This window comes from Juglans regia, chromosome 11 (genome assembly GCF_001411555.2).
Source record: "Juglans regia cultivar Chandler chromosome 11, Walnut 2.0, whole genome shotgun sequence".
NCBI classification, from domain to species: Eukaryota; Viridiplantae; Streptophyta; class Magnoliopsida; order Fagales; family Juglandaceae; genus Juglans; species Juglans regia.
In genome coordinates this window covers 15,460,786-15,478,223 of record NC_049911.1, presented here as the reverse complement: position 1 = coordinate 15,478,223, position 17,438 = coordinate 15,460,786, and the positions used below count along the sequence as shown (strand labels likewise).

The window sequence follows — 17,438 nt, the reverse complement described above, 5'->3', positions numbered from 1 at the left end:
TTTGGTTGGATTAATTGTTTTTGGGATCTGATTGGTAGGAAAGCCATTTTTTTTTCTAGTAGCAGACACTGGTGAGAACAAACAATTCCAGAAGAGTTGATTTGGTCACAAATAATCTTTTCTCACCATCGTATTTCCCATGACTAATATTCCTGTGAAATGCATCTTTTTGTCATGCCAAAACCCCTTTTCCCATGAATTAATCCCTTGGGTAAAAGCAGTCACTTTTGTTACAAATGAGCTACACCAGAAATAACTATTTACACTTTTGCACTTTGGTAGAAAATGATATTTTCCGACCAAGAGATTGTAGTGGAAATTGTAATTTCCACCAGAAGTTATCTTTCGGCTTATTTTTTTCCCATGAACAAATTGGTGGGTAAGATGCAAAAGACCCATCTTTTGCCATGAATTCATCCCCGTGGGAAAAAGTGGATCATTTTTGTTACAAAGGAGCTTCACAGGAAATAACTATTTACAATCAATCAAGTTGGTGGCAAAATGTTATTTTCCGACCAATTGATTGTAGTGGAAATTGTAATTTCCACCAAATGTTATTTTCTGGATTATTTTTTTCCCATGAACACGAAGGTGGGTAAAACTCAAAAGACCCATCTTTTGCCATGAACGAAATTCGTGGATATAGTAGTGTTGCCACGAAATTATTTCATGGAGAACGGCATTATTACCGACCACGAGGTCATGTTAGAGAACTTATTTGCCACAAAATTAAAATGCTTTATCCACCGTTCAGGTCGTGGCAAAAGCTAGCTTTTCCCATGAACTGAAAATTTGGTGGAAAAGCTATTTTTCCCCACCGGTTATATGCCACGAGTGTCCCACGGATCATTTTGCTAGGAACAAATGATTTCCCACTAAGTCTACACTTTTTCCGACCACAGTCACTCTTGGAAAAAAATGAGATTTATTGTAGTGAACCAATCCCCTCTTTCAAATCTTCACTCATTTTCTCTCGCATAACCGTAAGCATTTAGTCCCAAACCATACTACCTTACCATAGTTGCAAGAAAGGGAGTCCCTAACTTGATTTTTGCAACTTATGTAAGTTCTCCTAGACATTCTATTTATTGTTTGATTGCTTAACCTTAGAGATAATTAATATTATAAGCTAGGTTGATGATAAATTTGAAATAAAATGTAGTATAACTAGTACGTATTGGGTTGTAGAGCCTAGTTCATGACTCGAGCGGAGGTAAACCGAGAGTTCGTTCGAAGTTCGTTTGACATATCGCTCGAGTGAAGCAAAGGCAAAAAGTTCATTCAACAGTTGGCTTGAGCAAAACTCATGCAGAGAGCTTGCTCGAGTGAATAACCTGATAATTGCCGCCTTAGGACTTTCATCACGTCGTGCGTGTATATATATATATATATATATATATATGTTTTAAACTATGATAAAGATATGAGAGATAGACGAATTCTTCAAGAATAGAGTAAAAAGCGATAGAGAGAGTGGGAGAGATTGTGAGGAGAGAGAAATTATTGTATTCTCATAGTGTATCTCAAACTTCCCTCTTACCAAAATCCCTTGTAGCTCCGTAGTTGTAGGCACATTTCCAAACTACATAAATCTTGTGTCGTGTGTGATTGCTTTGTATTTTTGCTTTATTATTTCTTCTTATCATTCCCAACAATTGGTATCAGAGCTTCAGGCTCAAGTTTGAGTCAAAATGATGGCTGGAGAAGAAGTGGTGTCTGAAATCGCAATACAAATTTTGGATAATGGATAATGTAGATTAAGGATTATCTCTATGGTAAGAGACTCCATGTTCCTCTATTGAGGAAGAAGCCAGATAGCATGAAAGATGTTGATTGAGATTTGTTTGATTGATAGGTTCTGGAGGTTATGCAGCTGACTCTATCAAGGTCAATTGCACACAACGTAATTAAGGAGAAGACCACTTCAGATCTTATCGCGACCTTATATGGGATGTACAAGAAGCCATCAACGAATAACACGGTGCATCTGATGAAGAAACTATTCAATCTGAAAATCGCAGAAGGTACATCTCTTACTATTATCTGAATGAATTTAACTCTATCACAAATCAATTGTCGTATGTTAAAATTGAGTTTGAGTATGAGATTTGGGAATTAATTATATTGGCATCATTGCTAAATAGTTGGGAAGCCATAAGAATGATTGTGAGTAACTCTGCTTGTAAAATGAAATTGAAATACAATGATATCCAAATTTAATTCTTGCTAAGGTGGTGCGCATGAGAGAATCTGGTGAAACTTCGAGTTTCTCAGGGCAAAGTCCAGAAACAGAGACAAGAGCAAGTCAAGATCAGGGCAGCAAAGCACTGCTGAAATTGTGGCAAGACTGGTCACTTCAAAATAAATTGCAAAAATCCGAAGAAGACAGTGAATGAAGTTGCAAACGCTGTAACGGAAGAAGTATAGGACACTCTACTTCTTTCGGTTCACAATCTAGTTGATGATTGGGTATTGGATTCAGAAGCTTCATTTCACACCAGTTCACACCAAAAAAGCAAGCAAAACTATGTTGCCAGTGACTTTGGTAAGATATATATGGTTGAGGGAGAAGCGTTGGATGTTGTGGGAGTGGAAGATGTGCACATTATACTCCCAAACAGGAATGTGTGGACCTTGTAGAAAGTCAAATATGTTCCTGAGCTAAATAAGAATCTAATCTCCGTGGGACAGCTGGACAATAGCGGTCATTAATTGTTTTCTAAGGTGGTGTATGGAAGGTTATAAGAGGATCAATGGTCTTGGCTCATGGACAGAAAAGTGGTACTTTGTATATGGCATCAAGACCAAGCAATATGATTGCAATTACCGAATCTGAGAATGAGCATAACTATGGCACCACAAGCATGGTCATATGAGTCAGAAAGGAGTGAAGGAACTTCTGCCACAGGGAAAGCTACCATAACTTAAGTCAATTTATCTGGACATGCTTGAGAGTTGCATTCTAAGGAAGTAGAAAATGGTTAGTTTCTTGAAGAATGGCAGAGCACCGAGGTCAAGAAAGCTGGAACTTGTACATACGGATTTGTAGGGGCCTTCCCCAGTCCCATCTCTTGGAGCTTCTCGGTACTACCTCACATTCATCAATGACTATAGTAGATATGTATGGGTTTATTTCTAGAAATTTAAATATAATGTGTGTCATATATTCAAGAAATGGAAATCCTTGGTTGAGAAGGAAACAGAACTGAAGCCGAAATGCTTAAGTTTTGAAAATGGTGGAGAATATAATGATGTAGGATTCAGGGAGTACTGCGCAACACAAGGTATCAGAATGAAGAAGACCATTCTCGAGATCCCACAACAAAATGGTGTTGCTGAGTAGGGGTGGCAATATGTAACACAACTCATTAACCCAACACGAATACTAATTGAGTGAAAATAATGTATTGAATAAGCATGAAGTTGAGGAATTTCATATTAAAAATATATGTTACATGCTTATTTATACATTAAGAATAAAAAGCATTGTTTCACTTCGTCTTATTGATACATTAAGATGAAGTGAAACAATGTTTTTTATTCAATTATTCCCACTTAAGGGGCACAAGCACACACTTCACACTTATATTCTAAGTAAAATCTCGACTGACTCTCCTCTCCCTCTCTACTTTTCCCTCATCATCCCTCACAGCTCTAGCCTTCCAGATCACGCACCACACGGAATTGTAGAGGATAACCAACCCACAGAAGAAATATTTGAAGGGGGAACCTAAGGGAGCAAAGAGTAGGCATGAATGGAGGATAAGTAGGGGAAGCAAGGAGCATTCAGGAGGCAAAAAAATCGAGAAGGGTTTTTTAGCAAAGCAATTTGTGGAGATTCCATCTTTTATTTTTTCTTCTTTTTCGATTACAACTTAATATGTTTGAGTTTTGCATGGTTAATTTCATATACACTATGTGTCAGTAATTTCCTAAACCTAAGCTTGGGAATCCTTTGAATGGGTTGCGTTTTATGGGATTTTTGGCTTCCATTCTGTTTTGTAAAGTTGTATCTAGAGAATTTCTACCATATGTTGCATGATGATGTTTTTTTGGTTTTCTTACCAACCCTTGATTCATCTTTGACTGAAGGGCACGGTAGATTCTTGGGTTGTGTAGGACTCTGATCTTTAGTAGCACTCTTAATGTTAGTTTGGTATTAATTTGAAAGAGGTTATTTCAGAAGGTACTCTGTGAATACATGAATTATATACACTATCCAGACACTTTGTTCTTGATCGAAATTGTGTTTGAAGGAATTAGAGAAGTCTCAAGTCCTCTCTTCAAACCAACTTGTGAAAAGGAAACCTGTGGCTTAGGTGTTCGACAAAATTCTTCTTAGACATTTAAAAGTTGTTTTAATCTCATTCTTTAATCAATTGAGTTTTCAGTATAGTTGAAAGTAATTTGAAAAATGCATCAAAGCTAGATCCATTGTTTTAAAAAAATTATTTCTCAAAAACCATAATTCTATTTTCTTGTTTTAAAAACCTATGTAATCTGATTCAACCTCAATAGCTGAAAGTTTGGAGTCATTCTTTGATCCTTTTCACTATTATTTTGTTCCAAGTTCCCTTTAGTAAATAAAGCATCCTCATTCTAGTTGCAAGGTTATCACAATTTTCAAATGCTTTAATCCCTATGAATTCGACCTTGGGACTCTCCCTAGATAACAACTGCACACCTTCTGCACTTGGGAGGCGTTTTAATTGGAGAGAATTTTTTGGCGCCGTTGTCGGGGATTAAAGGCAATTTACAGAACAACCAAGTTGCTGCTGTGAGGATGTGTGAATGAGTTGTGAACCTCTTCACACTCTGGTGACATCTGACTCTATCTTTACATTTTTAATTTTTGAATACCTTTCTTTTTTGCTGTTATCAATTGCTTACTTTCTATTGCACGCCTCTGGTGTCTGTCTAGTGAGGTCATTTGGGTTATTGTATGTTTGTTTTGTTTGGAATCGAGACCTCATATCTCATTTGGTCATAACAGAGTCTGTGAAGTACTCTAACTGTGCATCCCTTTCATTTGATTCATCCTCTGAAACATCTAGCACCATGGCTGAAGAATAGCAAGATGAAAGGAGAGTGGGTAATCAGAACGGAACCCTTAGGGTTTATTTGCAACCTGTTAGGACTAGTTCACCCTCATGCATCATCCAACCTTTAAATGCAAACAATTTCAACTTTAAACTTGGCATGATCCCTTTGATACCTCACTTCCAAGGAATGGAGTCTGAGAACTCATACTTGCATATCAAAGAATTTGAGGAGGTGTGTTCCACATTCATGGATAGAACTTGCACTGAAAAGGTAATTAGGATTAAGTTGTTCCATTCTCATTGAAGGACAAGACCAAAACCTAGTTGAAGTCCTTAAGGCCTAGATCAATAGGGACATGATAGGAAATGCAAACTGAGTTCTTAAAAAAAACATTTCTTATGCATACAACTAATGTATTAAAAAGACAAATCATGAATTTTGTTCAAAAAGAAACTAAAACTTTTTACCAATGTTGGGAGAGATTCAAGGATTTGCTTAATGCTTGCCCTCACCATAGGTATGAAAGTTGGAGAATAATCAATTTTTCCTATGAGGGTTTACAACCCAGGATGAGGCAACTTGTGGAGATAATGTGCAGTGGAGACTTTTTTATCAAAGAACCAAAAGAGGCCTTTGAGTACTTTGACTATCTGTCTGAAAATAGCCAATCTTGGAACACTTCAGATATATATGATAGAACTGCACCTTTAAAAATCATCACTCGAGGGGGTAAGTATAATTTGAAAGAGGTGGATGATTTGCATGCTAGCTTATTGTTATGCTAAAAATATCTGCAAGTGCACAAAATTGTAACAAGTACTAAAGTGTTTTAAAGAAAATGGATGTCAAGCCCACAGAAATTAATTACGTCATTGAGTACTGAAATTTACTAAATTAATTACTATTTGAAAAACCGAAACCTAAATAATAGATTATCTAAATTAAACTAAAGAAAATAGCATTAAAATTTAGATTTTTAAAAATAATAAGAATAGATCTAGAGCGTTTAATCTCACTTAGCGAATCCCACACAATTTATTCTTCCTTGTTATAGAATTACAATTATCCTAAGTTGATGATAAAAATCCCTTAACTATTCAATATTTTCTCTCGAACAATACTAAAAATATCTCCAATTAATAACTCCATATATCTATGTGAATTTAACTAATTCTAGACTCATTAAGTTCTTTGGATTTTTCTTGAAAATCACACTAATTGCGGTAAAGTATCTCTACTTTCACTCAACTAATGATGCTTAATCCTAGAGCTCTAATCACAAATCACATCTCGGTCTCATTGCGATTCAATAGATCGAACAATAATTAGTTAGAAAATTTCAAATATTCAGAACAAGAAATAAACACTCAATCATGGAAATATTAAAAATAAAATAATTTAGAATATAAATTGTGTGTTTAATGCTAGACTACATCAAAGTACTAAAAAATAAAATTATTTCATAATGAAATTGAAAAGAAGAAGAACAAAACTATTTGAGTTGGTTGATGAAGCACGCAACTCTTGCTTCTGCTCCCCAGATCCGCCTCCTTAAAAGAAGCTTAAAGAATAAATTTTGGAATATTGGACTCTAAAAGTCAGACTCTCCTCCCTTAATTTCGTGCTAATTATATGCTTATATAGGGTAGAAAAGAAAGCCTAATGTTTTCATGATTTCCGCCTAAAAATTTGCCTAACTTTTAGGACTTATATTGGCAGTTTTGTATGCACTCCAAGATTCAAAATTTAGAAATCCTCATTAGAGACAAAGTTGTAGCCCTTTAAGATAAATTTTCAATCCATCCAAGATCGCATCAATCATATATGTGAGTAGAAAGTTATGATCAAAACACTCAAGCACGTCCAGACTGTCTCCAAGTGTATTCCGAACTTAGACTTCTTGTGGATTCCTTCTGTGATTTCTTTCTCTTTTTCTTGATCCAGATTACTTTCAAATCATTTGCTAATTGTTGCCCACGATGTCGTTTAAGTTGGTCTTTTAAGTTGATCGGTTAGACTAGTCACCTAATCTAACCGCCTAGAACCTTGTCACTAAGTCTTCTCGCCCAGGAGGTAAAATATCGCCCTCATCGCCTAACTATTATCACCAATTCTTGCCGTCATTGAGTCTCCTCGGCTCTCTTCAGATCTCATTGCCTCTCATCTGTCTGGATCTGTAGTCTCTTCTTTTGTATCAAAATGCTCTCCTTTCACAGTAAATCTTCACATTCCTTCAAATCCAAAAAAATAAAGAAAAATGTGTAGAAATAAAATAAAATGAATAGTATTGAAGGAAAACTAACACTTCTCATAAATAAAATAGTAATAAAAATCATATAAAAATCATACTTATCAAATACCCTCAAACTTAAGTTTTGCTCGCCCTCAAGCAAAGAAAAAGATAAAAACAATTAAAACAAGCATTGGTTTAATTCATAAAATTTATTGCCTCAAAGATTGCCTAAAGTTTATAATTCAAATGAATCATTCAAGATCAATCAAGTACAAATGTTAATTAAAACTCAATTCCACCGCATTATCCACCCTTACATTCTTGTATACCTATCATTCTCACTTCATCATTGGCTGCCCAGATAGTTTTATACAAACAAGTAAATAAATAATGGATCTCTAAAACACTTCATATGCTTCCTTTTTAATTCACTATTCACTAATGTAGAACAGAAACTATTACCAGTGATCAATATGTCTTTATTAAGCATATAATGTATGCCTAAGATGAGGGCTATAAAGAAAAGGTAGGATACAAACAAAGCAATAGAACTTATGTTTGAACACCAACAGGATAAATAGAGCATTCTCACTTCTACCACAAACATCCATTCTCAATCATTGTGAATCTCTCAACATACCTCTCTTTATTGTACTTTCGAGTATCTCACTCTTTACCCCTTTATGCGGTAGGTTGGGATTTTTTTTTTTTTTGAAATAAACCATACCTTTTCGATTGCATTTCTGGATGACTCTCATTTGTCTTTTCTTGTCTGCCAAACAGTAGACGAGTTGACTTTTCACACCCCAAACTTATGATTTTAATAATATGACTATAATTAACTTTACTTGTAGACCTTCTACTTCTCTTGCAACTCATGCTCTTATGAGTCTATGACTTTGTGTAAACTATGTTTTCTTCAAAGGTAAGGAAATTGATCTTTAAGCTTAAACAGGGTAGGGAATATGAGGTTTACAAGAAAGAGAAAAATATAAGGCCAAAATATAATTCAATAAAGCCCAAAGGCTAGGAATAAAGATAATAAATAGGTAAGCTTGAAAAGCTCAATTGATCAAAAGAATGTCTTAATCATTTCCCCAGTAATATTCTGTCTAGAATTTCGCCTCGAATGTAATCAAACAAGTTCTAGAGAAAATTAAGACCATTTAAATTCACAAAATTTACATAAAATTTCTCTAAGTATGCAAAACGATTAATGATCATTATAAGCATTCATTGAACATAGAAAATATCAAATTAAGCAAGATCAAGTAAAGAATTAACAACTAGACTTAAGCAATAAGAATTTTTCCTAAAAATTATAATCAATTTCAATCATATTCTTATCATGGGCTTTTTATTCATCAAATGAGACTGTTTTTATCATTATGATTATTTGAAATAAATAAAATAATTTTCTTTCTCCCAAACTTAAATATTACATTGTCCTCAATGGGAAAGAGGAAGAAAAACTAAAAAAAAAAATGAGTGAATGTAAGAGATGCTCTCTTGATTTTTTCCTTTTCTTTCAATTGAATATTTTCCTTATAGGTGCAGCCGTGTACTCCTTGGAGATCTCCTCGCCTCTTTGTTTCTGCAAGATGAAAGTAAAAGAATAATATTAAGCAAAAAAAAAACTTAAAAATAAAATAAAATAAAATAAAATAAAATAAAAACGGGGGTTGCCTCCTAAAAGTGTTTTATTTAAAGTCTATAGCTAGACATAATCCTCTCATCATTTATCACTGGCGAGATCGATGGAACACTTTTTTGAGTTAAAGTCTCCATCCACATAGGGTTTTAATCTATGTCCATTTACTTCAAATGTCTATTTTGTCTCATGATGGACTTCAACCGCCCCATAGGAAAGACACGAGTCACTACAAACGGTCCCAACCACCGAGAGCTCAGCATTCCCGGGAAGAGTCGAAGTCTTGAGTTAAATAATAAAAATTTCTACCCTTTTTCGAATTTCCTTCTCAGAATATGCTTATCATGCCATCTTTTAGTTTTATTTTTGTAGATCTGAGCATTCTCATAAGCATCATTGCGGAACTCATCCATCTCATTAATTTGCAATATTCTCTTCTCGCTAGCCGCTTGTAAATCAAAGTTCAATATCCTCGTAGCCCAATAGGCTCTATGTTCAAGCTCCACAGATAGATGATAGGCTTTTCCATAAACGAGCCGATAAGGTGACATCCTGATCGGTGTTTTGAATGCTGTCCGATAGGCCCATAGCGCATCATCTAACCTTCTCTCCCAGTTTTTCTAAGAGATACTCACGGTCTTCTCCTATATGCGCTTCAGCTCCAGATTAGACACATCGACATGGCCGCTCATTTGAGGATGGTATGGTGTCACCACGTGATGGGTAACTCCATACTTAGTCAGTAGCACTTCAAATTGGCGATTGCAAAAATGCTTCCCGCCATCACTGATTATGGCCTTCAGAGTGCCAAATCAAAAAAAAGATGTTCTTTCGCATGAAATTCACTACGACCCAAGCATCATTGTCGGCAAGGTGACCACTTCCACCCATTTGGAGACATAATCTATAGTCACCAAAATAAATTTATTAGAATATGAGGATGAAAAATGACCCATGAATCTATACCCCAAACATCAAATAATTCAATCTCTAAAATATTGTTTAAAATGCATCTCATGTTTCCTAGAAATAATGCCAACCATTGACAATGATCACATAAATTAACAAAATTAAAAGAGTTTTTAAAAATAGTCAGCCAATAAAAGCCGCATGGTAAAACTTTCGTTGCCGTTTTTGCTCCATCAAAGTGAACTCCCACTTCCAATGAGTGGCAATGTTTGAGTATGCTCTCCATCTCCTCCTCGGGCACACATATCCTGATTATCTAGTTCGCGCAATGCCGATATAGAAAATGTTCCTCCCAAAAATAGTATTTCAAATCGGAGAAGAACTTTTTCTTTTATTGATATGTCATCTAGGCTAGTAGAATTATGGACACCAAATAATTTACCATGTCGGCATACCGTGGAACAACTTGTATAGCCATTAATTGCTCGACCAGGAAGGTCTCATTAATTTGGAATTTCTCCTTGCCAGCCTCCTCTTTCAGCTCAAGACGAGATAAATAGTCGGCCATTACATTCTCAGTACCTTTCCTATCTTTTATTTCCAAATCGAACTCTTGTAATAGAAAAATCCATCTTCATAGTCTTGGTTTTGCATCCCACTTAGACAACAAGTATTTAAGAGCTAAGTGACCGGCGTAGATGACCACCTTTGAACCTATCCACTAAGAACGAAATATTTCAAAGGCAAACACAACCGCTAACAATTCTTTTTCAGTGGTAGCATAATTAAGTTGAGCTTCTGTTAAGGTCTGACTTGCATAATAAATAACATGAAAATTTTTATCTTTTCTTTGCCCCAAAACAGCCCTATAGCATAATCGCTAGCATCACAAATTAATTCAAAAGGTAAATGCTAATCTGATGATGCAATGATAGGTGCTAAAATTAATTTATTTCTCAATGTTTCGAAAGCATGCAAGCATTCATCAGAAAACTCAAACCAAGTATCTTTAATCAACAGATTGCAAAGAGGTTTAGTAATTTGGAAAAAAATCTTTAATAAACCGATGAAAGAACCCGACGTGACCCAGAAAGCTTCTCACGCCCTTCACATTGGTTGGTGGTGGGAGTTTGTCAATAACTTCTATCTTTACTCGATCGACCTCAATTTCGTTGAAGAAAATGCTTTGGCCAAGCAATATTCCCTAATCGACCATGAAGGCATTTTTTCCAATTTAAAACAAGATTTGTCTCCTTGCATCTCTACAAAACCAAGGATAAATTAGATAAACAATTATCAAAAGAGTGACAAAAAATCTAGAAGTCATCCATAAAGACTTTTAAAAATTTTTCCACCATGTCCGAGAATATGGACATCATGCATATTTGGAAAGTGGCTGGCGCATTGCAAAGACCAAAAGGCATGCGCCTCTATGCAAAAGTGTCATAAAGATAGGTGAAAATGGTCTTCTCTTCGTCCTCGGGTGCAATGGCTATTTGATTGGAACCGGAATATCCATCTAGAAAATAGTAGTAAGCGTAGTTGGCAAGTCTTTCTAGTATTTGATCAATAAAAGGTAAAGGAAATGGTCTTTCCGACTTGCATCATTAAGTCTTCAGTAGTCTATGCATACTCATCATCCCATGATTGTCCTTGTCGGTATGATTTCATTATTGTCATTCATGATCACGATTATCCCTCCTTTCTTTGGGACCACTTGTACCGAACTTACCCATACGCTATCTGAGATTGGATAAATCATACCGGCATCTAAATACTTCAATACTTCTTTATGCACCACTTCTTGCATAGATGGGTTCAGTCTCCTCTGGGGTTGGATGATCGGCTTAAAATTATCCTCCATTGAAATCTTGTGCGTGCAAATTGAAGGTCTAATTCCTTTTATGTCCGAGATGGTCCAACCCAAGGCCATCTTGTGTTCCCGCAAGACTCTCAACAACTTCTTCTCCTCTACATCACTCAATGAACTATTAATAATAACTGAAAAAATAGAGTCTTGGCCTAAGAAAGTGTACCTTAAATTTGATGGAAGCGGTTTGAGTTCAAGCTTGGGCGGTTCCTTATTTGGAGATATTGGCTGAGATGAGTTTAGCTTTTCCACTTTTGGTTTTATTGAAGGAGGAAAGGATGGTGTAGCTTCCAAATATCTCTCACACTCATTAACATCTTTATCTTCGGATTCAATAGATGTAGAGTGAGTAAGACATACCTTAAGTGGTAGCTTTGGAAATTCAGCTCCATAAGTCTCAGCTCCATATTTGAAAACAAGAATGTACCTCGGAAGGGAATTCCATAAATTTAAATACATCAAAAGTGACTTGCTCCTCGCCGACCCTTAAAATGAGTTTCCCTTACTTGACATCAATCAAGGTTCTCCCCATCGCAAGGAAAGGTCGACCTAGTATCAAAAGGATCCCCTCGTCCTCCTCCATATCAAGTACAATGAAGTCGGCTGGGAAGATGAACTTATCAGCTTTCACCAGTACATCTTCAATGAGTCCTCTCAGGTATTTAATAGATTTGTCCAATTATAGAGAGATCATGGTCGGCTTTGCTTCTCCAAGACCAATTAAGGTTCTCCCTATCGCAAGGAAAGGTCGACCTAGTATCAAAGGGATCCCCTCATCCTCCTCCATATCAAGTACAATGAAGTCGGCCGGGAAGATGAACTTATCAACTTTCACCAGTACATTCTCAATGAGTCCTCCTAGGTATTTAATATATCTGTCCAATTGTAGAGAGATCATGGTTGGCTTTGCTTCTCCAAGACCAAGTTTCCTGAAAGTAGAAAGAGGCATTAGATTAATATTTGCTCCTAAGTCACATAAAACTTTATCAAAATAGAAATTTCCTATAGCGCAAGGGATCGTGAAACTCCCCGGATCTTTCAACATAGGCAACAACTTCTTTTGTAAAATTGAACTGCTCTCCTCGGTTAGCATTACAGTCTCATGCTCCTCCAACTTCCGCTTGTTTGATAATATATCCTTCAAAAATTTTGCATATTTAGACATTTGCTCTAAAGCTTCAATGAGAGGAATATTAATATGCAGTTGCTTAAATATACTTAGAAATTTAGAGAACAGATTATCAATATTACTTTTTCTTAATTGCTGCAGAAAAGGAATTGGGGGATCATAAATTGAAGGAGAATAAGTTTCAGATATAAACTCTCTGGATTTCTTGGGTTTTGCAGCCCCTTTATTCTCCTTAGTCTTTTCAGCTTGCTGGTTTATCGTATCCTACTCTTCTTCTTTCACTTCGTATTCGGCTTCCTTCATTGCAGACTCCATGTTTTCGGTAGCTTTTGCATCTCGCTCGGTAGTTACTATTTGCGGCTGGTCATATGTCCGTCCACTTCTCAATGTTATGGCTTTGACATATTCCTTCAGATTGGTCATAGTGTTGCTCGGTAAAGTCTCTGTTGTCCTCTCAGTACGCATGTTTGACAGCTGACCAATTTTCACCTCAAGATTGAGGATTGAAGTCAAGTTGTTTTGGATCACTATATCAGTCTTTTGTAGGTGTACTATATAAACATATCATCAAGTGTCAGTTTCTTCTCTTGCTGTGGAAACTGTTAAGGTGGTCTAGCCGACCCTTGATTATTGCTCCATGAAAAGTTAGGGTGATTTCTCCATCCGGGATTGAATATGTTTGAATAAGGATTGGTTTGACGTTAGAAATTGGACACGTAATGGGCATGTTCATTACTCGGTTGGGCAAAAAAATTCCCCACTCGGCGATCTACACTAGAATGATTTTATGCACAATGATCACAAACAACATTAGTTTGAATAGCATTAACGTTTATCTTACCTAGTTGTTGTGATAAGTTTGCCATCCGCGCCGCCAATGTGTTAATAGAATCAAGTTCAAAAACTCCAACCATCTTTCTTGGCATTGCTTTCTCCACAGACCATTGATAATTGTTGGATGTCAATTCTTCCAAAAGTTCATATGCGGCTTCATGAGTCTTACTCATTAATGCTCCTCCCACAACCGCATCAACCATAAATTGATTTGTGGGTCCCAAATCATTGTAAAATGTATGTACTTGAAGCCAGGTTGGGAGGTCGTGATGTGGACACTTGCGCAATAAATCCTTGTATATCTTCAAGCCTAATATAATGATTCACCCTCAATTTGGGTGAAGGTAGTAATATCATTCCTTAATTTCGCTGTCTTGGCCGGAGGGAAATATTTTACTAAGAACTTTTTTCCAACTCCTCCCAGGTGGTGATAATGCCGGGCAGCAAAAAGTTCAACCAAGCTTTTGCTTTTTTCCTAAGTGAGAAAGAAAAAAGTCTAAATCGAATCGCATCATTTGTCACTCTGATGTGTTTAAAAGTATCACAAATTTTTAAAAAATTTGCAATATGAACATTAGGATCATCTTATGACAACCCCCAAACTGGACAGTTTGTTGAATCATTTGAATGATAGCCAGCTTGATCTCAAAGTTATTGGCTTGTATAGCTGGCCGCCTTATACTATATGTCGCCCCATTGACAGAGGGCATAGAATAGTCTCTTAACGCCTTGTGCTCCTGGTCAGCCATATTAAATATAGATGCAGTGGCTTCTTTCTTCTTCTCTTTATTAATCCGACGTAAAGTTCTTTCAATTTCGAGATCGAAAAATGTATGCTCTAATGGCTTAGATCGGGGGCATGCACTTCTGATTCTTGAAAAGAAAACCAAACCGAGATCTAATTTAAACCAATTTTTAAAAATAAAATATAAAGTCAAAAGTAGTAAAAACCTAACTATTATCAATATCAATAACAAATAATTAATCCCCAGCAACGGCGCTAAAAACTTGTTATGCTAAAAATATCTACAAGTACACATAATCGTAACAAGTAGTAAAGTATTTTAAACAAAATGGATGTCGAACCCACATAGATTAATTATACTATTGTGTACTGAAATTTACTAAATTAATTACTATTCAGAAAACCGAAAGTTAAATAATAGATTATCCAAATTAAACTAAAGAAAATAGCGTTAAAATTTAGATTTTTAAAGATAATAAGAATAGATTTAGAGCGTTTGATTTCACCTAGCGAATCTCACACAATTTATTCTTCCTTATTATAGAATTACAATTATCCCAAGTTGATGATAAAAATCCCTTAACTATTCAATGTTTTCTCTCAAAAAATAATAAAAGTATCTCCAATTAATAACTTCATATCTCTATGTGAATTTAACTAATTGGATACTCATTAAGTTCTTTGGATTTTTCTTGAAAATCACAATAATCGCAGTAAAGTATCTATACTTTCGCTCAACTAATGGTGCTTAATCCTAGAGCTCTAATCACAAATCACCTCTCGGTCCCATTGCAATTCAATAGATCGAACAATAATTAGTTAGAAAATTGCAAGCATTAAGAATAATAAATAAACACTCAATCATCGAAATTTTGAAAATAAAATAACTTAGAATATAAATTGTGTGTTCAATGCTAGACTACATCAGAGTTCTAGAAAATAAAATTAGTTTATAATGAAATTGAAAAGAATAATAATAAAACTAGTATTCTTTGTTGAAATCGGTTAATGAAGCATGCGGCTTTTGCCTCTGCTTCCCAGATTTGCCTCCTTGAAAGAAACTTAAATAATAAACTCTGGGATGTTGGACTATAAAACTCAGATCCTCCTCCCTTAATTTCGTGCTAATGATATGCTTATATAAGGTAAAAAAGAAACCCTAATGTTTTCATGATTTCCCCCTAAAAAATCGTCTAACTTTCAGAACTTATATTGGCAGCTTTGTACTCAATCCAGAAATCAGAATTTAAAAATCCTTATTAGAGACAAAATTGTAGCCCGTTAAGATAAATTTTCATCCCATCTAGAATTGCATCAATCAAATATATGAGTAGAAATTTATTATCGAAATACTCAAGCATGTCCAGGCTGTCTCCTAGTGTATTCCGAACTTAGACTTCTTATGGATTCCTTCTATGATTTCTTTCTCTTTTTTCTTGATCAAAATTACTTTCAACCCCTTTGCTAATTGTTACCTACGATATCATTTAGGTTGGTCTTTTAAGTTGATCGGTTAGACTAGTCGCCCAAACTACCAGAGCCTTGTCGCCAAGTCTTCTGGCCCAGGAGGTAAATTATTTCGCTCACCGCCTAACTCTTGTCGCCAATTCTGGTCGCCATTGAGTCTCCTCACCTAAATCTCCTTGGCTCTCTTCAAGTCTCATTGCCTCTCGTCAGTCTGGATCCTTAGTCTCATCTTTTGTACCAAAATGCTCTCATTTTGCACTAAATTTTCTCATTCCTTTAAATCCAAGAAAATAAAGAAAAATATGTAGAAATAAAATAAAATCAATAGTATTGAAGTAAAACTGATACTTTTCATAAATAAAAGAGAAATAAAAATCACATAAAAATCATACTTATCAGTTATCGATGATTTCTAGGAAATTAGAAACTATAGATGTGAATAAAACCAATGAGGTTCAAGTTGTACAAAAAGTTCTAGAAAAATGCAATATCTGTGAAGATATAGGGCATGCAACAAAAGATTGCCCCACAATTCCAGCTTTCAAAGAAGTCCTTTTGGACCAAACAAATGCTGTTAACATGGTTGCTAAACCTTTTGCGGGTCCATCTTCAAATACCTACAATCCAAATTTGAGGAGTCATCCAAACTTCAACTGGAGAAATGAGCAACCAACTCATTCCTCACCTTATACACCTGTGCCTCACCAGTATGCACCAGCACCCTTCACCTACCTAGTGGGACAGGGGCCATCCCAGTACCCTGCACCAGTAGTCTTGGGCCAGAGGAGGAACCTTGAGAAAACTGTCCACCAAATGGTAGCAAACCTCCAACAATTCATGCAAGGGCAAGCAACTATCAATAACCATAACTCACTAGCTATCAATGGCATTGGAGGATCTCTAACAAGGCTAAAACAACTCTAAGTATTCAAGAGAAAGGGAAGTTCCCTGCACAGTCACATCCCAATCCTCAAGGCCAAATCCACCAAATGTCAGAAATAGCTGAAGACTCAACTCCGAAACAAGTGAAAGTTGTCACAACTTTGAGGAGTGGTAAAATTATGGAAAACCCCACTCCTAAACCAGACACCACTGGTAAGAACTCTAACCCATTGCATATTGAAGCTGAAAATTGGCAAGCACCTACACCTTTTCCCACTAGATTAGCTTCCTTGCACAAAGATAAGAACCAGGCTGAGATTTTGGAAGTTTTCAAACAAGTGAGGATTAATATACCTTTGCTAGATGCCATCCAGCAAATTTCCACTTATGCCAAATTTTTAAAATATCTGTGCACCATGAAGAGGAAGTTGAGTGTGAAAAAAAAAGATTTCCTCACTGAGCAAGTCAATGCCATCATCCAAAATATAAGGACCCTAGCTCCCCCACTATAGCTTGCACAATTGGAAATTCCAAAATTGGCCAAGCTTTGCTGGATCTAGGCTCTAGTGTTAATCTATTGCCCTACACTATGTATCAAAAGTTAGGTTTAGGAGAGTTAAAATCTACCTCAGTCACCCTACAGTTAGCTAATAGGTCCATAAAGATACCAAGAGG

The 17,438-nt window shown here is 35.9% G+C and overlaps 1 non-coding gene across 1 annotated transcript; it reads right to left on the bottom strand.

The window, feature by feature from the left end:
- Positions 1-5,455: 5,455 nt before the first annotated feature.
- Positions 5,456-5,563, bottom strand: LOC118343915. The gene has a single exon (XR_004797702.1). It is a non-coding gene; the product is annotated as a small nucleolar RNA R71 (small nucleolar RNA).
- Between the last annotated feature and the right edge of the window lie 11,875 nt (positions 5,564-17,438).